Genomic DNA, 14,885 nt, shown 5'->3' with positions numbered 1-14,885 from the left:
TTTCAGTATATGTATAGAAGGACACCTGCAGCCGCAGTCAGCATGTGAATGCTTATCATTCGCATGAATGTTATATTGCTTTGGATCCTCTGGTCATTTGAACTGTAGGTGATACGATATACATACGATATGTGAGGGCTGGGGGGAAATCTTAATTTGTCCACTTCGCACAGATTCAAAATCATAAAAACAGGTTCAAACATACCAACACCTGCACAGATGTTTAAATTAAACATTTCTTAAATTGGAGAGAACCTGCTCACTGTTTGTAGCCAGCTAGGAGAAGGCTGTTGTGTTAGTTGCTTTGACGTGTTTTAGGATTTTTGTGTTGTTTGAAAAGCCAGTATTGTTTACATTTCCACTGTCTGGATGTTTACTTGACGTGAAGCTATCATTGGTGTGAACGCTGTAGGTATTCACACGGGGATTTCAATCATCTTCAGCAGTTTTTCCGTATGCATTTTGCCTATCTCTTGCTTTTCTGCAAAGTTTTATGCAATTGACTTCAATTTATTCTGCCATCGGTTTTCACCAACAACATTCAGCTTACAGCATCTGCCTTGCATTTTCACAGGAAATGCAATTCTGTTGTGCAGGGCAGCAGGGCCGGTGTTAGCGAATCTGACCGTCGCCTTGATGGCGTCGCTACCATGCTTGACAGCTGCTTCAGTTTTCTTCGAGCTCAAAGTTGTTGAATCTTTTTCACAACAATTTGGAAAAACTGCTTTGATCGTGTGTAATATAAAAAAAGAAAAAAAAATAGCTTGTGGGAAAAGTGCAATTTGCCAGGAAACATTAATCTGAATATTAATGCACGAGGGACATATTTCCTTGAACATGAGTGTGCAATTTTTGCCTTTATGTATTAAGCACTTTGAATATAAATGAATATAAATGTATGTTTGGATTAATAACAATGCTGGGATTAGTTAGTAGGAAAGGGATTACTAAGCAGAAGTGTCGAACCTTACAACAGGTTGATAAAATGGGATGCAAAAGTGGTTTTGTTGTAGTGAACGGTGAAAGAAGACCAGCTTTATTCTCATTCCAGTCTGCCATCTGGTGTCGATGCACCAACACTGCATTCTGGAAGCAGTATTTAAGACTAGCTTTGCTCTTGCCTACGCTGCCATCTGGTGGTCATACCATAATATAGCATTTTTGAGAACAATATGTGAGAATTTGAGAATTTCAAAGCTTTTGGGTTATAAACACAACGCTTAGCTCGCTTGTCAAGCTCGCTTGTCAAGCTAAGTGCGAGATAATTGGTGTTTTGATGGTGAGATGAAAAAAATATCGCATCAGTTCAACACTTACGGTATATACGTTTGGACCCAGAATGCACCGCGCCAAGATCCACAGTTTTAAAATGAGATTATCAATAAAACAAAAAGAATGCGGTTAATTTTGATCCACTGGACCCATAAAATGGCCAATGTTTTTGAGTAAAGAAGCAAATACGATAGTACTTTGAGCTGGTCACGAAACCGTAAGTTAAACTGATATGCAGCAACTTGACTACCCCTCCGCTCACGTCTGTGCGTCAGCTTTGCGCAGTGGCAGTATCGTAGCCTATGAGGTTTATCCGAGGCGCGATTATTGCTAGTTGAAAACTTTACCCAATACCCCGCCTTGACGACTTGAAATATAGTCGGCAATGGCAATTTTTGACGGTCTCTACGGAGGCTGATATTACTGTATAATTAAACTTAGTACAACAAAGTCATTGCCTTATAAAATAAAGGTCCACCTCAATAGCAAATCTTAGAGTAGTGTCACTTATTGAACTTCCTCATTCCGGCTATGTCGGACCCTAGATGTTGTGACACAGGATGTGACGTCATTTCTATTTTTTGATTTTATTTTCGGTAACTTTTCTTTACTGGCTTCGAATGAGTTGAAATGCTTTTCCGACATTTATTCTGCCATGAGATCCGACACTACGCCAAGCTTCTTCCAAAATGTCTTGAAGCGATCGGCCGCTTTCGACCAATTCCTGTTTCACAGTAGACGTAATTTAACCTCTTCTTAATATCTGTGGAGATCAATCTTTGCTATTTGCTTTAGGAACAGAAGAACATGAGTACTAACAGGTAATTATAACAACCTGATCTACTCATATTTGTTGAAACCACGCCTGCTGTAAAACCGTGAGGGAAACAGATAGAGCCCAGACTAAAGAGTGTCTGCGGAGCGCTCTTACGTCAGCTTTGCGCAGTGGCAGTATCGTAGCCCATGAGGTTTATCCGAGGCGCGATTATTGCTAGTTGAAAACTTTACCCAATACCCCGCCTTGACGACTTGAAATATAGTCGGCAATGGCAATTTTTGACGGTCTCTACGGAGACTGAATCAAATGTAAAGAAATAAACAAGAAATTAATCAGGCTGTCTCAGATTTGGGAGGTTGAAATGTAAGCTTTCATTAACTGTAACCTGCAAGTTGGTGCAGGTTATTATCAATCAGCTCGTTTAAGTTCGCTCCAAATAGCTTGTTTTGCTTCAATTCCTCAAAACAAAAATATTTTCAATACTCATGGTGGGGAAAGTATTTATATTTTAAATGTTTTTAAAAATAACCTCTTGTTTATTGTTTTGGTTTTTGTAACCTAAAGGCACAATCATTTGTGCATGCTAAATGTAACATTTATTTATCTCTAATATGTAGATAAATGTCATTAAATGTTTCTCCATATTTGTTCCACTCGTATGAAATTATAACATTTGATTACTTTTGGCATTAATATCAGTTTCATACTTAACCAAATGTCATGATTTCTCAAGGTAATGACTGTGATGATTGCATTCCTCAATCATCAAGAGTCTTAGTGAAAGATGAAGCAACGTTTTCAACCAGAGGTCAACATGATAGGGAGTGAATAGAGTTCCTGTCTGCTGAGATCAGACTGCCATCTTTGCGCAGTGGCAGTATCGTAACCAATGAGGTCAAACCGAGGTGCGATTATTGCCAGTTGAAAACTTTACCCAATACCCGCCTTGACGATGTGAAACATAATCAACAATGGCAATTTTTGACGGTCTCCGAGTAGGCTGATTTACTTATGAACGTAGTTGTGTCAATCTTTTGTTATATCTGGTTGATTTTCAGGTAATCAGAAAGTAGATGGATGTCAACAACATGCATTTGTGAAAGCAGTCAGGATGTTTATGAAGTCTTTGAATTTGTGCATGTCCACCAACAGTATTTCTCAATCATTTATTTCTTGAGTTCCACATTTGAAAACCAAAGATCTTCTGTGAATCAGTTCACATTGTAAGACATTCAGACATTCTCACATATTTGGACGGCCTATAAATATTTTTATTTGAACTCTTCAGAACAAGACAATTCTAGGTGTTTAAAAAATCCTGGTATTGGTAATAAAAAACAAACAGCAAAAACAATGTTTCAAAACAGTCAATATAAGATGTTGAAATGAGAAATAAGGTGGAACACAAGTTTTGATTTAATTTGTAAAAGCAAACAGTTTTGCAAAAATTCTGGTTTCTGCTTTCCCATTTTGTAAACTTTTCAAAATAAAGTAAGAGTGAGTAAGAAAAACCCCCAAAAAGACAAAACAAAATGTAGAAAAATTTGATCTGCCTGAAAAAATAACTTTTTCTAATCTGGCAAACCTGCAAAATCCACAATAATACATGAAAAGCTTAATTATGTGACTGCTATCACGTTCAGTTCCAGGTAAAAATGAAAACAACGTGATCTATGCAAACACAAAAATGCTACAATGTTTATGGACCCTGGAGTTGTTTCAGCTTCCATGCAAGAAGCTATCACGCCTGGTCTCATATGAAATGGACTCTTATTTTGTCAGTGTAAAAGAAGGTTTGGGTATCCTGAGAGTGCTGCAAAACCTTCAGGCTACAGCGATGCAAAACTACCTGCATAACTAAATGCTGAGTGATTTTAGCAGCCATTTTGGATGCCACGTTAGATTTCCACCGACTGAAGATGAAATGTAGTCACAAAAAAACATTTTTCAACAACAGACCAGTTGCCTAATTCTTTGGCTTTCATTAAAATTGTCTGGAAAAATTGGATGCGTTTTTGGATTTTATAAAGTGAGAAGGGAATTTGGTGAGTTTGGCTGCTCTTAGGTCTAGATTGCGTTTCTCAATTTTAAGCAAACACTGGTTTTAATCACTTTGACTCCACGCCGCTCATCTTCAGAAGAAAGTTAGACAAAAAGAAGAAAAAAAAGTCTGTGGCCACACAGCCATTTTGCCCTTCCTTGTCATTGACGCCTAATATTGTCGAGTCATTTTTAGATGCGATTGTGACGTTATGATTGTTTCTTTGCTGAGTAAAGGATGAAGCAACGTTTTCAACCAGAGGTCAACATGATAGGGAGGGAATTGAGATCCCATCTGCTGAGGTCAGGCTGATGACTTTGCGCAGTGGCAGTATCGTAGCCCATGACGTCAAACCGAGGCGCGATTATTGCTAGTTGAAAACTTTACCCAATACCCCGCCTTGACGACTTGAAATATAGTCGGCAATGGCAATTTTTGACGGCCTCTATGGAGACCAATTTTCTTGTTAATGGTATTACACATGGCACTAACACAAGGTCACACACATATCTCGCAGACTTAAAAAGTAGATTGATGTTATCTGTGTGTGTTTATGAAAGCAGATAGAATGTGTCTATAAAAGTTTAGTGATTATTGTATTTTACTGTGAAAATGTCTGAGTCACCTTTGACATGTTACGTTTGACTTTTTAATCGTTTCCCATCAAAAGAGTAATATCCCAACAGTTGTTTCTCTTCTTTCATACTGTGATGTTTCAGCAGAGAAAACTTGGTTGTTTTCTCTTATTACTGCTAGTATATCACCATCATGTCAGCGTTGACTCTTGTATCCATTCTCTGTGGGTTCAAGTGCTCTTAGAAAATACATTTTCCAATGTCTGCAAACCACTTCCCTCCTTAAATGTTTATAAAACGCTGGAAAAATCGTCATCGCCGCAGCAGATCTAAGATTCCAGCGTCTGCAGATCAGATCAGCAACTGACTCTACAAAGCTGCATGTGTATTTGTAGCTCGTCCGTTTCGGCTTTGTGTGTTTCGGAGATTCAGGAAACATACGCGCACGCCTTTGCTTTCCAAAGTGAGAACACCAAAGAGAAGTCCAAAACGAAGCAGGGAGTCATGTCGTACCGGTACCGCGTAACGCCGTCTTTGCTTGGTCTTGGTGTTTAACGTTTCGTTCCCACAACTCATTCAAGCCGAATCAAAATCAAATCCAATTTGATTTTGTGTCGCGCATTTCAACACCGAGGCTTTACGTCACAAAAGCACAAAGATCAAATACTGAAACATTACTTTTTGACCTTTTTATCAAAATGTTGGCTAGTGTTTCATTAAAACATGGTACAAAATCAACTCTAACAAGGTTTAGTCCAGATTTAAAGGAACTCAGCCTTTCAAGTGTTTTACAATTTTTCGGAAGTTTGTTCCAGATTTGCGGTGGAGAGAAGCTGAACGCTGCTTCTCTATGTTTGGTTCTGGTTCTGTGAATGCAGAGATTGTCCCCATCCCTCCTTGCTACAGTTAAAAGTAGATGCATTTTGGCAAGTCTTAATACCTGATATATTGTGATGCACTGTGCTTTCTGGAACACACGGGGGCGCTCTCGATCCACGATGAAGGAGAAGAAGGAGGCATGCTGAGGGCTGATCGCCGCTTGAAATTCGGTTTCTTTGTAAATGTTCTAAAACCTAAAATAATATGAATGTTGCCATGCCGTTTTAGCATCTTACAGAGACATGATTACTTTGCTATTTAATTATAAAGAGATTTGTTGCAGTCAATCGCTGTGTGGGGGATTTAATCAACTCAAAAGACTCGTCTCAGCCCGATAGGGCTTCGTAACTTTGATGTTTTTGCAAACAGTCTTAATTCCCTCTTCATTTTCACTGTATATATGCACTGTAGTGCTATTTTGATGAGCAACTTTGCTAAATGTATTTAGCGTGCTGTCGTTTGTACTCTATTCATAATGAGTCATTGTTTCAGATGTTGGCGTGCGGTACCAGAAAGCCATCTGTTGGCTGTTGCAACCCCAACCTCAGCACTGAGAGTGTGAAAGAGAAACTGGAGCAACCGCTCAACGTCATCCAGAGTCAAATAAAGCTTCGACGAAGAGAGATTTAGGTTTCCCTAAATGACTCAAAAAGACTTTGGCGTTGAATCCTGTCCTCTGTGGACCCGCAGAGCAGCGATCGGTGACTCTGTTTTCTGTGCGTGGTCCTCTTGACCCGAGCGTGACCCGAGCGCGACCCGGCGGGGTGTCGCTGGCGGCGCGAGGTGGAAATAGAACAACTCTTTTATCGGGTCAGTGTCTGAGAATTCCTCGGACCGTCCAGAGCGATATGAAAGACCCGGATCTCCTCTGCGTAAACAGGAGCCTAATAAACGCCAAAACATAAACAAACACGCAGCACAACACGACAGCACTAGTTCCTAGGTAACCATGTGACAGTGCTCAGGATTGCTATGGAAACCAGTCTCTAAATCTCTTCCTCTCTAATGTCTGTTTGGAGAAATGTGATGAGCTATTACTGTAATGTGTCTTACCTTGATTACTCTTGAAGTTTATTTCTCTGAGACGTGAAATCAGCAGCACTCGCTGAGGAATTCACAAATAAAAACCTGCAGTCCATTACAGACAATGATAACTTACCACAACGTTGAACCCGGTCACAAAACAGAAACTATTTTGTTTTTTGTTTTTTTTTGTCTTCAGATGTCTGTTCAGTCAGCGAACATACAGCCTGCTTCTAAAGCCGGTGCTGTATTTTTATTTATTTATTTCTTTTTGTCACAGTGGGCGTTGCATTTCCATTTTCTGAACAGAAAACCACACTTGTCTTCAAAGACTAAAAAGATCACAGCCGATTCGCTTTAAAACGCAGGTGCAAATTCTAAAAGGGACACTTTGATTTGCGGCCAATTACGGACGCCCTTGTTGCTTCGCCTTTAGTGAAGCAGGTCTTTCTCCTTTTTTTGTTCCCTCTGCCGTTTCTTTTTGTGGGGCCGGCAGGTATTTTAGGGAGACGGCTAATACGTTTGGAGATCACACGAGTGGACAGAAATCTCGAAAGTTATTTAACAAACCCAATTAAAGTTGTTGCAGTCCTCCAACGCTATCTTCCCTTTTAATCTCTGCATGGTGTATGAGGGATTGCCCCCAATTAGTTGCCTTCTCTGACACCATGACATGGAAAGCAACTATCCTGAATGCATTTCAGCCTCAATTACTCTGCAAACCTTACAGGCAAGCCAAAGAAAACTGGACTCTTCCACTCTTTGTCGCTTTTTTGGGGGGGAATGATTTGTTTCCCTTTATAAGTTGTCTATAAAGTGTGCCGCTCCAGTTGCATTGCATTCGGCACAAAGGCCTTATTGGTGAAAGCAATCTAGCATAACCTTCCAGTTCCAAACAAAGCCTTTTTGTTTTAAACTCTTCAGCAAAATTTGTTTTGCATTAGGAGGTGGGGGGGGGGGAACACTCCACACTAGTAAGAAAAGAAGCTAACTGGACTTAGCATCAGTGCTAAACAGATGGCTAAATATAAAACTACAACTTGAAAACATTCCAGACTGAACTTCAATGTGATTTTTACTTCTGGCTTATTTTTACACACTGGATGTATCTTGATTGTTACTTTGCTGAGTGGTGACAGGTGAGGTAACAACTCTGTTGTTTGACACGTCCGTCAACAAAATGAACACTTTGTTTCTTTTGTGGGATGAAGTTCCCCAAGTTGCCTACTCATCCAGTGATTCACTGTCTGCGCGGCAGACGACGGCGTCCGATCAATAACTAAACTGTTGCTTTTATTTCCCATGGTCTACAGCGACAGTGCTCAGTGTCAAGCCTCTTCCACGATCAGATACTCTTTTGTTGAAATTGTTTCCTTTGCAACACATTGGTTTCAGAACATAAAGGAATACAATTACTTTGGAATAAGCAAACAAAAACGGATACGGTTGGCTAACGTGGTTTAGCAGTAAAGTCTCCTGTTTCTCGATCTCAAATTTTCTCCTTAACATCCTGTCTCTCTCCGTGCCAACAGACCTGCATGTAAAAGCATTCAAAGTAAACGTTTTCGTAACTCAGTTTGTGAGTAGAGATCTGTTAGGTATTTTCCTCGAACCTACAATAAAATAACCACAGACAACGTATATGAATTAAATATGGTCAGGCTTCTGCAGAAGGAGAAATCCCGATCAACAGCTCCTCCGGGCTGGTCAAAAGAGAGTTCTGATCTGCTTTCACGTGAGCTCCCTTTTTATTGTCAAAGCATCAAACAACAGAGGTCGTAAAACATTTAACACAAACAGACCAACAACTCAGTTCCAGGTGTGATATCTAATTTACAATCTGAGCCCAGTTCAGCTCTGGGTCAAACTGTCACCTAAGACCTGGGTAGATAAACACCAGAGAAAACTTTAGGGTCTGAGAACCATAAAGTTTTACTATCTCGCATGAAGACAGTTGTAACCTCCAGGTCAGTTTATACTAAAATCACAATAATACTTTAGACTGAATATAAACTAAAGTAACAACAAAATGATAATGTTAAAAAATATCTAACAGATCTCATCAATGTCACGCAGAAAAAAACAGAGAACACATGTGAGTCATTGCATAGTTCATGTTCCGAAGTAATCGAAACCCGACATGACGATGATGACACGTTCTGTTGGTAGGAGTCATTGTTTATGCGAACAAGCTGAAATCGGCGAGAGAAACAGCTGGCATGCAGGGCCCATCCTCTAGACTCTAATGAGATCTTGTGACTGATCAAAGCAAAAGCAGTGCTGTGGACCAACAGCCCAGCATCGAATAAAAAAGTCCGGTCGCTCTGCCCGATGCTGCTGCTGATTACGCTGCTGCAAATTGTTACAAATGAGTCGGCAATTTCTTGAAGAAACCAAACGGCGTTGCCTCCGAGGGAGAATCCATGCAGAGTCATCTCCTTCAGTTAAGCATAAATGCTGAGGGAAATAAAGAATCAGTAGATCAATGGTCGGCTGTTGTTCTTTGATCAAGAACACCGTGAAGTGAAGATTACTGACTGCGTATTTGTGCTGACTCTTGAGGAAAATAAAATTGCCCCTACTGGGCAATAAAGGTCAGTCAGTCTAATCTTGAATCATTCAGGCCCGTGAGGAATAAAAGTCGTTTCAAACAATCCTTGTCGTTCTTTTCTTCTAAGTGAATCTATCTTGTGAACCTACTTTGTTTTCATGAACATTATGTTTTCCCAATGTAAGCTGAACCCCGAGGGACAATTGCTCCCTGTATTTAAATACAGAAGACGTACGTTGTGAGTCTGATTGAAGGAGCAACCTTTAATCATGTTACTGAACGAAGGACAAATCCATGCAGTTCTTTAATCTCATTTATTCCACAAGAGCAGAAGGTCAAGAGACCTCTAACAGAAAGTAGATGTCCTCCATTTTGCAACTTTTCGTCTGACTCTTTCTCTGAGCGTATGTGACGCATTTTGGAAGGAACAAACGTTTGACGTCGTTTAATGCAATCTGAGGCTGCAGCATATTTTGGAGGCCCTTACGTTGGTCTTTAAAAATGCACTTGCACCACAAACTCCAAACTACGCTAAGCTCTGCTGGAGTCTCGGTGCACTCTCAGATGTGCCAACATGTCGTTCTGTCAAACATCTTTTGTCAGCAAGAAATCACTAATTGGCTTTCCAGTGCAACAAATTAGTTAATGAAGAGGTGGCAGTGATGACAAAAAGGAAACTGAAATTTGGTCTACCACAGTTTCTTCTCATTTATTTTTTTTTGAATCTCTCCAAAAGAATAAATACTAAGAACCAACCGAAAACAAAGACCGCCTGCTAGCTGCAATCAAAGACGAACTTAGTGTGATCCTTTTGAAAAACAAACCCTGCAGACTTATTTCGGTTTTTATTCCTTTTTGCTCTCTGAAACATGTGCTAACCTCTTTTTGAGGAGCAGATTATGTCTGCTTGTGTGGATGTTAATGATGCGTCGAAGGCACAGCACATGGAATCTCGTTTCAGAGCAAGTGTTTGTTTTTTTTGCTTTTTTTTTAATTGCCGGGCTTCGTGAGTTGGAACCACACAGACCTGCGGTCCGTGAATTTAGTCAGTGGAGACGATGCACCGTGAGGTTCTGCATGATTAATATAAGAGCACTCACGATTCCTCTGCAAAATTTTACAGAGTTTTTACCTGACCAATCCCGTTGACGTTTCTAAGCTCCAGAATAATTGGATCTCCCCCACGTTGGCAACTTTTAACATGCTAAATGTTAATATACGTAGAGAACAGACCCCGAGGTCTGAATTACTTTTAATAAACCATGTTTCTGTTTTTTGATTAAACTGCTCAGAAGCCTAGTAATTACTGCAGATAGACTTGTATTTTTTTTTCCTGTTACCCCAGACTGTGCTGAAATTATTTATGCAAAGATTCATCATAAAATGAAAAACATCACAGACCACCCTTAGAATCCTCCTCATTCAACTTAATGCAACAGTGTCTTCAGTCAGAGGCTTCTTAGGATGCACTGTAATACTGACTGCTATATTAAGGGTTTTTTTTCTGCCCACAGCCTCCAGCATCTACAACACTCTGCAGAAAATTGTATATTCTGGTTTACAGCCAACGTTTAATTTCCCTTTGTCATTAACTAAGTACTCTTGAATTGAATAATTTCATAAATTATTGTCAAAGTTGAAACTGAAGTTTCGGCAGAAGTCACACAGTGTGTCTGTACTTTAGATTCGTTTTAACACCCAGCTTTCCTGCTTCTCAATGAAAATTAGTTGTCATAACAGGAGTATGAGTTGAGTCTTTAAGGGTGATTTGCAGCTAAAAACTAGACCAGTGTGTGTGTTTATCAGTTAAAAGAAACACAGTAAATCCATTTAAGACCATAAAAACATCAAAGCATAAAAACGGTTACAAAACACACTCAGATTCTAATTTTTAACCAGAGTCAAAGTAAGAGTTTCTTAAAATGTGAAAAGGCAGATTGGTCCAGACACACAATCACCTCTGCTTAAATACGCTTCAAAATCTGGCTAAAATGTTAAAAGCTTTCTCGTTCCATCTGATTTTAATTGGATTTCGTTGACAGGAGTTTTTGCCTGTAACAAGTGCTACTGGACAGACACTTTAATCATAAGTAAAGTACACAGAAGTTTTATTGAGTGGGGAATTACATTGTGACCAAACGATGACCCTCCACCCTCACGCTTCACTCATAGCATCGCTCCATGGGATCCTCTGAAAAACGTCGTGCAAATTTTTCACTACGTTGTATTAAGTTCAGTTTGGATATGTGTTTTACAGAGAGAGAGAAAAAGGACTCAGCGTGTCTGAACTTTTCCAAAGTCATTTCATACGACTTCTTCTGCCAGGAGACGAAATCCCCTGAAAGGATTTCTTCCACAGATTTAGACCTTCGGAGGTATTCTGACCCTCCTAAATGGGACTGAAATTCAGGAAGAGCATTTACAGAAAGCAGTGAGCTATGTCCCGTAATCCCTTAGAAAACGGTTGATTTAAAATCCTTTATCTTTTTTTTTTTCTTTTCTCCAGAAGAACAGCTCGACTCTGGTCACGACAGGCAGTCTGTGGACGTGATACACGCTCAGCTCACACACAAATAAGAGAAATACAGAGAATCACTTCTTACGAATACTAACATGTTATTAAATATCAGTCTGGGTTATTGTGCTACTTAATATGAGCTAAAATGAAAATAAAACCTATCACCTAGAGAGAGGTTATCCCAACCCATGTTGAATCGTCCTGACTGGAAGTTCCTGAATACTGCTGCTGCTTTAAAAATGGGAATATATGTGAATGTTATGTAATATATAAGTGCTTAAAGTGGCTGCTAATACTAGAAAAGCTCTATATTCTAAATATGCATTACATATTACACGGTCTGTTGGTTTCCTTCATAAACCGCTCAACTCTGTCGGGAGTTTTTATAAGAACGCAACTTGAACGCTGTTTTAAATCAGAAGGAACTGAAACAAAACAAGAGCTCAGGCCCGGTTAACGAACACCACGGTTGTCGTTTTCATTTCTTTGGGCTGCTCCCTCCGTGTCTTGACCAGTGGCTCTTCTCGACGCCATTATCTGTGTGCAGTGGTTTGCTCTCAGCTCTCCTGACCGCAAAACACGACCGCAGGCACATGAAACAGAAGAAGGCGGCAGAGGAAATGGAGCCGAGACTGTTAAAGCTGAGCTGAGCAAAGGAGGACTCACTCCATATTCAACACGGTTTAGTCGGGATTGATTCCTAATTAAGCCTAATTTGATATTGTTCAATAAAGTTTGTGCTGGAGTCAGCAGCGTGTAGGCGGCTGAGAACATTACGGTGCGTTCAGGTTCCATTTGTCTTTCTGTTTTCGTCATTGTTTTTTGTGGTCAATTCACATTTGAGTTTATTTCTTTGAGTTTTATTTTTTTATCATTCATCTATCTGGATTATGTTCTCTCACATAAACCTCTGTGTTTCTACCCGGTCCATGCGTCGCCTGCCCAGCTGTTGCCCATCACCTCGTTGACCTCTGCCCTCGTTGCCCCTCATCTCACTTCTCTCTGCCCCTCGTCATTCTCCTCGTCTTCCTCAGTGTATCGATAACGCTTTGGTTTCGGCTCCTTCCGTGACGACCAATGATATCTCCTTTACTTGCCCGTTCCCTGTTCTTCGCTCCACGTCCGGCTGTTTCTTCTCTGATTTGTTGCCTTTTTATGGCAGTTCTGAGTTTTGCTGGTTTAAGAACACGGTGTTCTTTACATGCTCCCTCCAGTTTTGTGTCGTACGATTCACTCCAACGCTATGGCAGAAAATGCTTCACCTTTCACGTCACACTGTCTTTTAAAGGAGAAGGGAAACTTCTTTCAAAGTGCATTTGTCTTTTATTGTTGCCAAACTGAAAGTGTATGAAACAAGCTCACAGGATTGGTTGATTTTCTTTTCTTTTCTTTTTTTTTTAAGGCTGCAAAGCTGCTATGCATTTCATTTGTTCATCTAAAATGTAGTTTTTGATAAAAGAAAAAAAGTTTTCACACTTTTGCTCATAATTGTTTTGTGGAAGCAGGTTTTACCTTGACATTCAAGGGTTTTCTGTCGTTTTCGCCCGTCAAAGAAGCCAAACCGTGTTCATCATGCTTGATTCGTACAAACAACAACAAGGGAAATCATGCAAGTGGGTGAATACGTTTCACAGACGCCGTAGACAATGTTACAAGAAAGACAATAGAATTCAACAGAAGCAATTTTATGACAAAAAAAGTCAAATTTTGAACAACCCCTTTGAGTAAAAGTGACCATCTCTTGACCTCATAAAATTATTCCAAAACAGCCATTTTTTAAAAATCATCTGATAGATCTGCCAGTGAATCCCTGCTGACTGATTCAGCGTCCCACCATCTTTTGTTAAAGAAAGAGTCACTCTCATTGATGTCAACGTTATCTGAGGGTTGGTGGCAGAGCAGTCAATGAAACTACTTGGCTTTGACATTTGTTTTCCAAAGCTCCTCCGTGTCGACATCAGCAAGCCCGCTCTATCAAAAGGTGGATCTATCGAGTGTGTGTGTGTGTGTGTGTGTGTGTGTGTGTGTGTGTGTGTGTGTGTGTGTGTGTGTGTGTGTGTGTGTGTGTGTGTGTGTGTGTGTGTGTGTGTGTGTGTGTGTGTGTGTGTGTGTGTGTGTGTGTGTGTGTGTAGGGGGATGTCGATGAAGAAAGCATAATGCAGCAACAGGGTCTTGGCCAGCCCTGGTATTGGTTTCCGCTGTGAACCTTTTCCCTCGCTCTTGTGCATGTGTCAATTATTTCCCAGAGAGCGGGCTGATCTGTGTCTGGCTCCAGCTCTGTCTGGTAGGTCACGTTCGCCCACACAGAAAACCCGGGAGGTATAGAAGCATCGCTTCAAGATCGGCATCCGTAGCAAATCTCCTGCCAGACTCGGTCTTGTTCCACAGACCAAATGCATGAATGATGTTATTTTGAGAACCCCTATGTTGCAAAAGAAATTCAGACTGCATAGGAGGATTTTTTTTTTCTTAAAATGTTGCCGTTTTAATTAAGCCCGTTGTCTCCGTCTGTTGATTGTTATAAATATCAAATTGCTTTTGAATTCACAGGTTGTGAAAATGACCAAAACAAGGCGGTTGAAATCAGCTGAGACAGTTTAGGAGGGGAAAGTTGGTAGCTTCACAGCCTGGAAAGGCTTTTGCTTCCCGGCCACTAATGCACTTTTAAAAAAGTTTTCGTTTATCATTCTGAGGACTTTGTATTGACTTTCATTCTGTCTGGACCCAAAAAGGCCCGTTGGTCCTCAGAAGATCAGCAGATGTTGCACATGAGGTCCATAGATAAGGAAAGGCATCAGCTCAGCATGATGTTGCAGAAAAGCAACCGAACGAAGATAAGCGCTTCACCAAAACTCTGGCGTTCAGAGTTCAGGGTCGCCATATTAAGAGCCCAGAGTGTCAGCTTCACTGTCTGAAGTGAAAAGGAAATGAAGAGCAGGAGCAGCAGATTGGCTGATGTTTCAGCTGAGTTGTCAGCTCTGGTTTGACTGGTGTCTCCAAATAACAGACTGCTATCTGCTAGTCCAAATAGCAGACACTCAGTCTGTTTCTGCATTATAGAAACAGACTGAGAGAGTTTGCCCACTGCTTCTCCCCCCCCCACAATCTGTACTTGGGTCTAACAAGGGGTTCAGGCTACGGCAACCGCACTGAAGTCACAGGGTGAGATAAATGGGCTCCTCCAGCGACAGATTGCTGTTAATTTTAGAACACATTGCTGCCCAATCACTGTCTCCCTGTTGGGCCGG

General features: G+C 40.6%; 4 non-coding genes across 4 annotated transcripts; all 4 read left to right on the top strand.

Moving 5' to 3' along the window:
• Positions 1 to 1,545: 1,545 nt before the first annotated feature.
• LOC129368042 (U4 spliceosomal RNA) lies at positions 1,546 to 1,686 on the top strand. The gene has a single exon (XR_008606765.1). It is a non-coding gene; the product is annotated as a U4 spliceosomal RNA (small nuclear RNA).
• Positions 1,687 to 2,206: 520 nt separating this feature from the next.
• LOC129368034 (U4 spliceosomal RNA) lies at positions 2,207 to 2,347 on the top strand. Its single transcript, XR_008606763.1, has one exon. It is a non-coding gene; the product is annotated as a U4 spliceosomal RNA (small nuclear RNA).
• A 563-nt stretch (positions 2,348 to 2,910) lies between these two features.
• LOC129368051 (U4 spliceosomal RNA) lies at positions 2,911 to 3,050 on the top strand. Its single transcript, XR_008606767.1, has one exon. It is a non-coding gene; the product is annotated as a U4 spliceosomal RNA (small nuclear RNA).
• Positions 3,051 to 4,404: 1,354 nt separating this feature from the next.
• On the top strand, positions 4,405 to 4,545 carry LOC129368045 (U4 spliceosomal RNA). Its single transcript, XR_008606766.1, has one exon. It is a non-coding gene; the product is annotated as a U4 spliceosomal RNA (small nuclear RNA).
• The last annotated feature ends 10,340 nt before the right edge of the window (positions 4,546 to 14,885 follow it).

This window comes from Poeciliopsis prolifica, unplaced genomic scaffold (genome assembly GCF_027474105.1).
Source record: "Poeciliopsis prolifica strain line A6 unplaced genomic scaffold, Auburn_PproV2 SCAFFOLD001, whole genome shotgun sequence".
Lineage (NCBI taxonomy): Eukaryota > Metazoa > Chordata > Actinopteri > Cyprinodontiformes > Poeciliidae > Poeciliopsis > Poeciliopsis prolifica.
This window is presented reverse-complemented; position numbering and strand designations above follow the sequence as displayed.